Source organism: Corapipo altera, unplaced genomic scaffold, assembly GCF_003945725.1.
Source record: "Corapipo altera isolate COAL_440 unplaced genomic scaffold, ASM394572v1 205, whole genome shotgun sequence".
NCBI classification, from domain to species: domain Eukaryota; kingdom Metazoa; phylum Chordata; class Aves; order Passeriformes; family Pipridae; genus Corapipo; species Corapipo altera.
Window position 1 is genome coordinate 71,108 of NW_020885046.1, and position 11,248 is coordinate 82,355.

At 44.1% G+C, this 11,248-nt stretch overlaps 1 long non-coding RNA gene across 5 annotated transcripts in view; it reads right to left on the reverse strand.

The window, feature by feature from the left end:
- LOC113959533 overlaps nucleotides 1-11,248 on the reverse strand; it is a 15,309-nt gene that overhangs the window by 3,185 nt on the left and 876 nt on the right. The gene's annotated exons all lie outside the window — the stretch shown is intronic.

An 11,248-nucleotide genomic window follows, 5' to 3' on the forward strand; every position in this document is an offset into this window, starting at 1 on the left:
GGCAGGAGATGCCTGTTCTGTGGCAGGAGATGCCCACCCTGTGGCAGCAGATGCCCACCCTGTGGCAGGAGATGCCCGCCCTGTGGCAGGAGATGCCTGCCCTGCACTCGTGCCCCACACGTCCTCGGGCTTTGGAAGCACACTGGTTTGAACGGCGCGGCCCCGAGCGCTTTCCTGGAATTCACCTTCCCCACCGTAACACGCAGCCTTGATTGCCGGGAAAGCAGGAACAGCTACTCAGGGGGACACTCCTCAATCAGCCCGTTGTTAACAAATGGGCTTGTATTAAAAAATAGATCTGTAAAGCGTTACCTTTAAAAATGTTTAAATGCTCGGTCTGTTGGCAATTTTGTGTTTTGAAAATATTCTTAATATACTCAATTTGGGTGTGTAATTAATAGCTTTGACAACATTTTTAATAACAACACGGCTATGGAAATATCCTGAATGTTTTGAACCCCAGGAAGAAAAGTGTGGGTTTACTTTTTTTTTTTTTGCTATCTTATTCAAATTACTGTCATCAGAGTATACAGCGTTAAACCTGTTGCTACTACAGCTGGATCCAGAGCTCCCAGCTTCGCCATACCCGAGTGCAGTTCCTAAAAAAGGGTTTGCATAACGTTAAATACTCTGCATTTCACATGTATTCCGTAGGTGGGCTGATACCGGCTCCCGCATTGCTAGACCCATTCTGAAGTTCTCCACTACTGAAAGTGTTCTGAGTCCTCAAGGAGAGTACAAAAAGTACCTGCTCTGTCGCTGATCTCACCTCGCAAGACACAGAAATAATTCTGCAAGCTTTCTGAAAGTGATGCTGCAAATACCTAAACAGAGTCTCCTGCCGTTGCTGAATATGTTTATGTATAGTCTAGGCAGACAGGTAGACACAGAATGCTTTTTCGGCAGCCGTAAGCCTCTGTTTTCACAAGTAAGAGATACCTTTGGGGCTCCAGGAAGAGGCTGCCCAAGCAGTAACACCAAGCAATTCTCTAAATCCTTCAAAATGCCTCAGCTAAGCAGTTTCCTATTGGACAAAAACAGGAAAGCGGAGCTCAAACTCCTGCAGTCAGCTCAAAACCACAGTGTACTTACCACTGCGATTCCTATGATCTATTTATGTAGAAGAGCAATAAAGTACCAGGGCTCCCCTTTCCCCCTTTCTTCTGTGGTTTGGTTTTGTTTTGTTTTCTGTTCTTTTTTTTTTTTTGCCTGTGTATAACCACAGTTAGGAAAACCAGCTAGTTTACAAACAGCCAGTTCCTTGGGTATGTGCTTATGCCTGGTAATTTGTAGCTCTATTCACATTCTAAATGGGATTCTTTTCACTTTAATGCATGGTCACTTGTTTTTGTTTTGGTTGTCATGAAAACGAGGGATTTCTTGCTGGCTGGCAGAAAGAAACCTCCTAGTGAACAAAGTTACAACTAATTCCTCCAAACGTGTTCCCAGAGCCATCCATCCATCTGTGAAATGGGCAACGGAGTTCCTTGCTTTGAGGAGTCCAAAAAGATGCAAAGCTGAAAAAAACTTGGACCCCTCAAGGCTAATTGAGCAAGTATCTTTTTTTTTTTTCTTTTGCCATTCGTGCATTTGAAAATGTTCCTGTGTTTTCCACGGCAGGTACGATGGTGCCTGCAGAGCCCCGTGCTCTTGTCCCTGTGTCGTGCTGTGTCCTCCCAGAATGCTTGCAGGAGGGAGTCCCTCGGTTTCCTTTGTGTCCCATGGCATTAACAGCTTCTGGTTTACCGCAGACCGGTGTGACATGAGTTGTGAAAATGCACGCTGTGCATGCCAAGATGTAATCCTTAAACATGTTCTACCCCCTTTTCACTTCCTGCTCCCGTTTCTTTTTTGCCCTGCCGCTGTTGAGAAAGGTACTTCCCAGCCCCTCTCCCTTCCTAATGACCACGGCCAATTGTGCACTGATTTAAATAGGAATGACCTTCATTTTCTGAAGGTGATGGTGATCCCGTTCTTAAGGAACAGAAGCAGGAGGGCTGGGATCCTTCCTCAGCTCCCAGTGTTCCCAGTCTTGGTGAGTGATGGCTTCAATGCCTGGTTGCTGCTCCATCAGCTGCAGTTTGGGGGCATATGCAGCACATGAATGCAGCCCTACCAAGCTGAGGAGTGCCAAAGGTGGGAACCACTTACCCAGCCCACGGGATAGCAGATCTCCTCAGATGCTGCTAATGAGGGGACCAAAGGTGCCTTAAACCACTTGCTCCTATCGACAGGTTTGGATCTGGAAATCCCACCTTCTCCTGCAGAGGTGGTGAGTAGTTTAATGGTTGCAAAGTGCATGGAGTAGCTGTCATGTGCCAAAGGCAAAATCACGTTTGCAATTAGTGTTGCACATTGTTAGAGCAGAAGCATCTTGCAGGAGGGTCTGCTGGGAGTTGTTCCTGAATGCATTTTCAGGCCATCTCACCTGTGAGCCTGAGTGAGTGGTTCCCACCATCAGTGGATGACAAATGTCATCTTTGATTCCAGAAGGAATTTGGCAGCTATCCCTGCATGAGAGGTAGCAGATGGCAGTGTATCCTCTGTGGTGCAGCAACTTGTGTGGAAAGTGGGAAGCACCAAAGCCACTCGACCACCACTACTGGCACCAATAATGTTCCCAGAGAAAGCAAGCAGCAGAAGAAAGGCTGGTAAGCAAAACTTCCATGCCTTTCCCTGTCCTCCTTCCTGCTGCTTTGTCTCATAGAGTCTGAAAATGGCTCTTCCTCAATATCGATCACTCTGGAAATGTTAGTTCAGCAAAAATTGACTCGAGGCATTGTTTAATAGGTAAGCCCTTTTAGAAACTTCATGTGAAGAGAAAAGGCACAAGGGGTGACAGCAAAGGACTCTAGCATATACCAGGTGATCTTCAAAAGAGAAACCCCACTGTTTCCAAAGGAAATAACCTTAAAAGTAACACAGAAGGCTCTGAAAATTCACAAAGGTTGGAAAGAATTCTTCCGAGGGAAGGGTGGGCAGGTTTTTACTCCTGTGCTTTCAGCCCCCTCCCCTGTTGAGGTTGCTCAGGACAGAGGCTACTGGCAGCCCTCAGGCTACATACAGTGTGCTGTGGTGGATGAATTGGGTTGCCTGAAACTGAGGAGAGAACAAGAGTTCTCTTGTAATGGCAGTAAAGTGCACAAAGCACGGGCCACCTGATTTTTCTGGCTCCATCTGCTGTTCATACTTGTTGGCTATTCCCACTGGAATACACGTACCTGCCCCCTATGATGAAGGGCTCCCACATGCACAGCTGCCTTTTCCAAAGCTGTAACTCTGTGCAGCATCAGGCAGAGCACCCCTATGGTTTGTGTGACTGGAAACTACTGGGGGTACCAGTAGTGAGGAATGCCCTTGCCAGCCCAGGGACCTGATCCTCTGGGGAACTCCATGCATCAACAGTCACTGGCACTTCAGAAAAAGCAACTGGTATCTCAGGGAAAGGAGGGAAGTGGCTCCTGTGATGCATGATCCCTTCTGAGATGATCCTTGTCTCAGAGAGTAAAAGCGCAATGTTGGGAAATGCACAGCACCTCTTTTTTTAATGCTGAAAGACCTAAGAAATCTCTCCACCCTTCAGGTAATACTGGATGCTAAAAATAAGCATTGTCTGAACCCACACTGGAATAGTTGCCATGCAGGCTGAAACTGGGCCTGTAGTTCTTGGTGTGACTGAAGCTCGATGAGAGCTGTGTAGCCAAGGTCAGTGGGAACTGGCTGCAAGGAAGATGTCAGCTCTGAACATCAGCAGGAGAAACACAGCCTGAATCCAGGCAGGCTCAGCTAAGGATGTACAAGTGTGTCTGGCCAAGGAGAGGTGGGAATGGGCTCTGGAATCCTGCCACAGGGACTCAGGCAGCAATCCAGAGCAGCAATGGGCAAGGCTGGGGCAGCCCTGTGGGCTGTGCTCTGTGGATGCTGGTGCTGGGAGCCCCGACATCCCATGTCCTTGGAGCTGGCCAGTGGGCTGACCAGGATCATGTGGGTACACCTGTGGGTGTGCCTGTTTTCCCAGGAGTTCTACACATTTCTTCCTCGTATTTCAGACTGCTATTCTGACTTTCATCTGACTAGTTATTCCTCTGGGTACCAGAATCACTGGGAACTTCTTCCTGCTTGCACACCAAAACTAAAGCAGAAAGGTGTGCAGTGCCTGTGCTTGCACTGAAAATGATCTGGAAGGTTCTCTGTTCATTGACTGATGCTTTAGGGATCATTCCCTATATTGTCCTCCCCATTGAGACTGGGACTTGTATCACATTAAAGAAACAATGAAGAACCTGGAAACACGTGCAGCTGTTGAGGGAAGGCCTATTGTCAGTAGAGAAATAAATTTACCACAGAAAGCAAATAAATAAACGGAGGGAGGGGAGGTAAAACAAGTGAGAGAACAGAAGTGTAGCAGAGGCAAGGCTCAAAGTCTGGGGAAGACATCTGACGGTGAAAGGGACTTGTCACGTAGCCAGAAGAGAGGCAGCAGTGAAAAAATGGGGCAGTTCAAGCTGTGCTGTGCTGAGGATCACATGAGCAGCTCACCCAGAGGCTGCACTCAAGAAGCCAAAGTTCAAAGGTAGGGATGCTTCCATGTTTTTCATGGTTCACTTCCGGGTCATTTGATTGAAAAGCCCCTAAATTTGACAATTCCTAATGTTCAAAGAGGTTTAGATGTTTTTAAATCCATTCAGCTCATCCCTGCTCGAAATAAACATGAATGGGTCAACTGTTCCTTTTAATAAAATTCAACTAAAAAATAGCCATTCAGTGCCACAGAAGGCCGTGTTGTCTCACGCTGAAGAGGAAAGTGAGGATGTTCAACTCTTAGAACGCTTGATAAAATCAGGGAAGAGCTGTCTGAATGTTGTCACTGCAGCCCTAGAGCTGAGTAAAGCATAAAGGGAGGTAAGTAGGAGACAGAGAATATCTCAAGTTGTAAGGGACACATATGGATCATTGAGTCTCCCTGCTCCTCAAAGGACTGTTATAACTAAACTATATGGCTGAGAGTGTCAGCCAGAGGCTCCTTGAACTCTGGCAGGCTTGGAGCTGTGATCACTTCCCTGCAGAGCTTGGTTCAGTGACCCACTAGCCTTCCAGTGAAGAATCTTTTACTAACATCCCATCTGAACTTCCCCTGGTGCAGCTTCATTCCATCTCCTCATGTCCTGTCTCTGGTCATGAGAGAGAAGAGACATTTATGAAAAATGAAACTATCAAAATAGTAATTGCTACCGTGAGTCTTCCACAGGCCATATTTGGATTATGTCATTTGATTCTCCCAAGCATGTTAAGTTCTCAGTAGTTCATTTAGTGGATTTAGCTACCCAATTTGTGCATCCATTTGAAATCTAGCCTCTCGTACTGAGGGAGCTGTAGAAAGCACAATGCCCTTTATTAACTGATGACCACTCACTATTTCTCAATACCAAGCAATAGCTGTATGGAAGCTACAAAGCTTCAGCATAACCGGCTGGTGCATTTCCCAGCACCTAATCTGTGGAGTGTCTGAATTAATCCCAGGGTTTATGTTACCCTCAGTAACATTTGGGCTGGTACATCTGCCAGATCAAATGCTGAATAAAACCAGGTTCAGCTAAATCAGCTTGAGCTAAATGCTTTCTCTATATCTAAATTTTCCAGTGGTGTTGGGATTCTGAGACTGCATAAACACACCAGTATGACTTAGAGCAGATAACTGCCAAAATTCCTTTAAAGATCAAGTTCTGTTAAGTCAGGCAGGGTACTTCCATTTGTTCTATACCAAGATAAATTCATATCACAGAACTCAGCAGGTATCTGCACTGCAGTAACACACCCCAGCCTAGAGGGATGCCATGGGATGTGCTGTGCAGCAGAACAGCCCCACTGTGCTGTTTGAAGCAGGACACTTCACCCTCAAAACTTTGCTGTTAGCCAGACTGGGGAAACCATAGACCCAGCATGATTGTTGGATTGTCCAAGCTCCAGATAAACTTTTTAGTTACTTTAGGCTTTTAGTCATTTTTGATTCTTTGCATTGAACTAACCAGAAAAATTCTGCTCTTTGTCCCTCTCTGTACAGCATTTTCACAGGCAGACAAATCACTGCTCCCAACACTGCTCAAGTCCTTTAACCGTAGTGGTAAAAACACTTGGGGATTCAAACACTGTTTAGATTTCTGTAGGCTGGGAGTGGGAAATAGGAAGAATAAAGCAGAGCAATGGCTGTCATGGGAAGCAGGTGTGTAGTAGTTTGGAAAGAAGAAATTGTCTGAGATGATCTGACCTGCCCAGTACCACACCAACACAGCAGCACAGGAGCTGCTCCTCAAAACTCTTGTGGAGAGATGCTATGGCCTTGGGGCACTTTCTCCAGGCACTTTCTTCCAGGTACTCAGCACTTGGAACAAAAGCAAAAGATCACTAATATGTTGCATAAATTCTCCTTGTCACTGTTTAAAGCCATCACTTACATAAGGCCATCCCTTTTCTTTTTTTCCCTGGCTACCTGTGGGCACAGAAGGTAATTTCCCTTCCTGGGGCTGTGGGGGTTGGTTTGTTTGTTTGCTTAGTTTGTTGTTTTAGGTTGGTGTCTTTGTTTGTTGCTTGGTTTTCAGTTTTGTGACGGGCTTAATTTTCACATTTGATTGGCTGTGTTGTGCTTTCCTTAATCTGATCTCTGCCAATGGAGGAAGCCTGCCTTTCCTGACAGGTTGTTCCACATCTCTCCTCATTCCATTTTAGTCACACTTTTCTGTGAGCAAGAGTACACCTAACGCTCATTGCAGACTCCTTTGGTCCAGCTGCTGTCTCAGTCTGTCCCAGACAGCTGTCAGCTCACCTCCAGCACAGTCTGATTTCATATTCAAAGTCCTGCAGTGCATTTTTGAGAGAGCAGACCATTTAAAGTCCCTTAGTGCAAGCAGGTAGTCTAACACAAAATCACCTGCTTTTATGCCAAGGCTGCACATAAGAAAAACAGACATAAGGTGGCATCTAAAATGGTCCTAATTTATATATCCACAAGGGACACCTACTTCCAAAAAGCACAGCACCAAGTTAGAGGTGCCTGTATTCCTGAAGCAAGAATGACCAACTGCTACAGAATATTCTGTGACACCAATGTCATCTGACTGTGACAAAAAGCAGAGAATGCTTGTTTGTCTTAAAGAAAGCTTTGAAAAATGCCTGTGCAATTCTTTCTTCTCACAGACCACAAAGGATAGCTAAGGTACAAGTGAACTGAGAAAGCATGAGATATCTAATGGGTCTTTCCTACTCTTTGTACTCTATAATATTCTGTTCTGCTGCCTTACAGCACAGTAATCTCATTCCCAAATGTTCCTTACATCATACAAAAAAAAATAATAATGTAAGATTCCGTTTTTTAAATATTACCATGTTTTAATAAATCCATCTCTGTTTGCTGCAGATGAGCTGCTTGGACACTTCATGCATGTCCATGGTATTTGTGTGTTTGCCCTGTCAAATCTCCCATGAGATTAGCTCCCAGAGCCTAAAGCCCTAGGAGAGGGTGTGTTACACCCTGAGCTCCTGGAAGCCTCATATCTTGCTTTTCAGTGTGCTAAATCCAGCGGGCCGATTTCATTCTGACATTGTTACACAGGTAGTGACCTCGGGCAGGACTAACTCAGACAGAAGCCAACGCCCAGCACAAGGGTGGTGTGTTAGCGCCGGCCGCTTACGCAAACATTGACAGCTTCACACTGGGGAGCCGTGAAAGCCGTGAATGATGACTAAAGTATTTTTGGTTTGTCAGGCGTCATTGTTTTGGACTTCTCATGACCTCACTTAGCAGAACGGTCCCACCGCCCGTAACCTTTGTCTCCAGTATTTTCAGTGATAACTAGCTCTGTAGGCATTTGTTTTCTATCATCAAATCATTAAATGGTAATGCAATTGTTAGTTTCATTTCCCCAGCTCTAATACATTTTGCAGCCAGTAACCATTCCCAGTTCATTAACTGACTGACCTCAGCATTAACACCCCCTCTGCTAGGGTTGCCTTGGAAACAAAGCTTCCTGTGCGTAATCCAAGCTTATCTAGCTCTTTATCCTACATGTGACCCTTAATTACTTGCTAAATTAGAATGGTTTTCTGAAAATCACAAGAGGAGGTTAATATGTTCTTCCAGAGCTGGTCAAGCTAAGATGACACTAAATTCACAGGGAATTCAAATTACATGATCCCTGAAGGCGTCTCTTTCAGAAGGAAGATGAACTTTCCCAATGGGAGGCAGTGTGCCGTGATAATGCTCCTGTCACTCACTTTCCTTGCCCTGCTTGTCCAGCTACAGCTTAATCCAGTATGAACAATGTAGTAAGTAAATATCAGGTTGATTAATTATGGTGCAAGATTCAGTAACCACTTGTCTTCTGTAATTAACATTGTAATTGAAATTAAGTAATACACTTCATACAGAGATTTCTGGACTGGGAGGAGGAACAAGGGAGAATCCTCAAGGCTGCAACAGGGAAATTTAAAAAATAAAAACTGGGGTCAGAATATTAATTGTCTCTTTAAAACTGTGGTACATTTTAAGAAATTCTTTAGTCCAAGAAATAAGGTTTTTTAAAGGTTGGACTTGATGATCTGGGAGGTCTTTTCCAACCTTAATAATTCTATTATTCTAAAAAGAAAAATTACTACTTCCAGATGTCTTGGACTAGAGATGAAAGGGGGTTGGTTTGTTGAAATGTCGCTCACAATGTCTCAAAATACACCTTCCCTTCACCCATTTGATAAATAGAAATCATGAGAAAAGATGATGCTCTGTAGGATACACTTTGGAGAAGGGTCAGCTCAGAAACGTGAGCCAGACCCTCACATTCACTGAGGAAACCTCATGACTACCGTAAGAAATTAGATCAAAAACATTAGAAGGGTGCTGAAAAGACAGAGAGAAATGGTGATCATGGTGCCTGGTGGCCAGAGAGGGGCCTGACACAGATTCCCCAGAGGAAGTCAACAATGATCTTTATCTCTCAGTCTAGTGATGTGCCCTCTACTCTTCCTTTGTGTTGGTAGGCAAGAGGAGAAGAGCAGCAGAAAGAGAATACTTTGCCATCTAAAAGAATGCTAAGCTACTGGATTGTAGCAGCTGTGATTTGTTTCTCTCACCCAACAGGAGAACAAAGGCATTTGAATGAGAGAAGTCTTCTAAAAACACTGATTTTGTTGTACCACTAGACTGACATTGTTAGTTACATGGAATAAAGCTAATCAGTTTGAAAATGAATTCTAGAGATCCCAAACACTTGAGATTTGTCTCTAGCTGCTCCTGAGCTACCTCACCTTTGTCCCTGGTTAGATGCTTGTCAGGTCCCTAGAAGTTATCACAGGGGGATGACAGAGATCTTGACAGCAGGCATTGCAACCAACATGGGCTTTAAGGAAGACTTTTGGTGCAGTAGGCACGGCTGGGGGGCTTCCTAGAACAGCTACATGGTTACACAGATGTTCACAAGTATGGGTCAAACTTCCTGGCATTAATCAGGCCTCCTTGGCACCAAGGGGTATGAGAGCTAAACAGTCCAAGTGGAAGGTCCACAAAGGGAAGAGCTGAAGAAAACACCATTCGCTGATTTTTAAATCAAATATTTTGAAGTTCGATATCCCTAGACTTTCTGCCACTTAGTCAAAGTATGTTTAAAATATATATTTATACATGTGCAAGTTCACATGTGCATAAACATGCACAAACAGTTTGATTACTTCACTTTCTTCTTCAGCTGGGGGAAATGAGCAGCTGAACTGGGATAGTTATTGCAATGTACAGGAACCATTCAGCACAGGGTGATAATACAAACTAAGTGGAGTTCTCCTTTTTGACAGTACAGTAATTAAGAAAGCAGCATATGGTGATCTGGGAAATCCTGTTCCTTCACTATGGCCTGCTGTCAAGTATTCTGGAGCTTTGCATGCTCTGTGACAATCATGAAACAACTATGAAGTATTACATCAAACAAAGGGGCACAGTCAGTCCATCAGTCAACTGACAGGAGATACACAGCCAAAATGATGTGTGCAAAAGTTGCTCTGTGCAACTGCCTGATGTTCTATTTTACACACTAATAAGTTGAGACAATGCAATACAACCTCACAAAGTTATGCAGTTTAACATCTGTTCCCTTAAATTGTGCATTGCTTCTATGCTAGTGCCTCTAAGTGGCAGAATTTCAGACCTGCTTTCGTGTGTGGGTAAGAGGGTAAGAGAGGGGTTTGTTTCAAGGTGAGTGCTTTTGGTTTTCTAGACTCTTTCAGTGTGGTTCTGTTGTTCTACTGGCATACATTCCAGGATTACTGCCAAACTTATGAAGCAGACAGGACAGGGCCTCATGCTGTTCTGTTTGGATCTCTGACGCATACAGCGTTTTATCCTCCTGAATATCTGCAGCACGCTGTATTGCTCCAGGGTTCCACAATTTTACCTCAGAAATTACTTTCTAGGTCTTTAAAGAACAGAAAAACAGCTGAGGTTTCTGTGTCTAGATAGCTGCCAAAAGGAGACAGAATTACACCCCAATTCCCTTAACATCTCTCACATATGTACTCTAAAAAACCAAAACAGATTCATGAATTAAGGACATTTTAGAATATTGCTGGATGGAACACACTATGCAAAACAAAACATCAAGTACTTCTTTCTCTATAGAAATAAATGTTAACTTATCAAGAGTACTCAATAAACTTATATGCAAAAGTTCTTCTAAAATTTATCTCAGATATATTTTGCTTGCATGTCTCATCTGGTCAATATATTTGCTTACTCCTCTGTGTAGCCGAAAAAGAGAATATACTTTTCACAGTGAATATGTACAGTTTTACTTTCATCAATGCTGAAGATGTGTGCCATTTTAAAAAAAGAACTTAATCTCTCCTGAATGCCTCTAAGATCATCCTCTTCTTTAGCAGGCTCTGAACCTACTTACTGAGTCTTAAATTGCTCATACTCACAGATTAAGTAAGAGGAAAAGAAGGGATGTCAGAATCAAAAGGGTAGGAAAAGGTAGAACAAAACAGAAGGCTGTAAAGAAACTGAAAAAAAAACCATTACTGTTTTCTGTGACGAGGCTGAAAGTCAGGGTGCTAAATGAAAATGGAAAGAATGAAAAAGGAAGTTCTAACTGCTGGTTCGGTCATCAGTTTAACCGGGGCACACTCTGCTCAAGTGGCCTCCTCCCCCTGCTGCAGTGAGACCTGCCCCCGCTCTGTGATGCTGCACACTGCGGGCACATCCCACAGCTTC